Source organism: Penaeus monodon, chromosome 28, assembly GCF_015228065.2.
Source record: "Penaeus monodon isolate SGIC_2016 chromosome 28, NSTDA_Pmon_1, whole genome shotgun sequence".
In the NCBI taxonomy this organism is placed as follows: domain Eukaryota; kingdom Metazoa; phylum Arthropoda; class Malacostraca; order Decapoda; family Penaeidae; genus Penaeus; species Penaeus monodon.
The window spans coordinates 1,046,140-1,046,420 of record NC_051413.1 but is presented as its reverse complement, the minus strand read 5'-3'; the positions used below and the strand labels follow the sequence as shown (position 1 = coordinate 1,046,420).

The 281-nt window shown below is 30.2% G+C and overlaps 1 protein-coding gene across 1 annotated transcript in view; it reads right to left on the bottom strand.

Moving 5' to 3' along the window:
- Positions 1 to 281, bottom strand: part of LOC119591258 (bestrophin-2-like) — an 18,436-nt gene that overhangs the window by 13,757 nt on the left and 4,398 nt on the right. The window lies entirely within an intron of this gene.

Genomic DNA, 281 nt, shown 5'->3' with positions numbered 1-281 from the left:
AATACATCATGTCATTAATATTTTTAAGCGGTAGAATAAGCGTGTATAATTTACATTAGAATATATAGAATTAGAGGTTTACGGGTGAAAACTTAAACTCCAATGCCTCTTAAACGTCTCAGAATTGAATCTACTGTTTTTATTAATACTCTCGGGTGTGAAAATCTGAGTGAAAAGAAAAGAAAAATATGATTTTGTTTTGACATTAAGCCCTGTACATAATTCGATGTATTCTGCATTTCCTTCTCCGGTTTTTAGGAAATATTTATAACGATGACTAG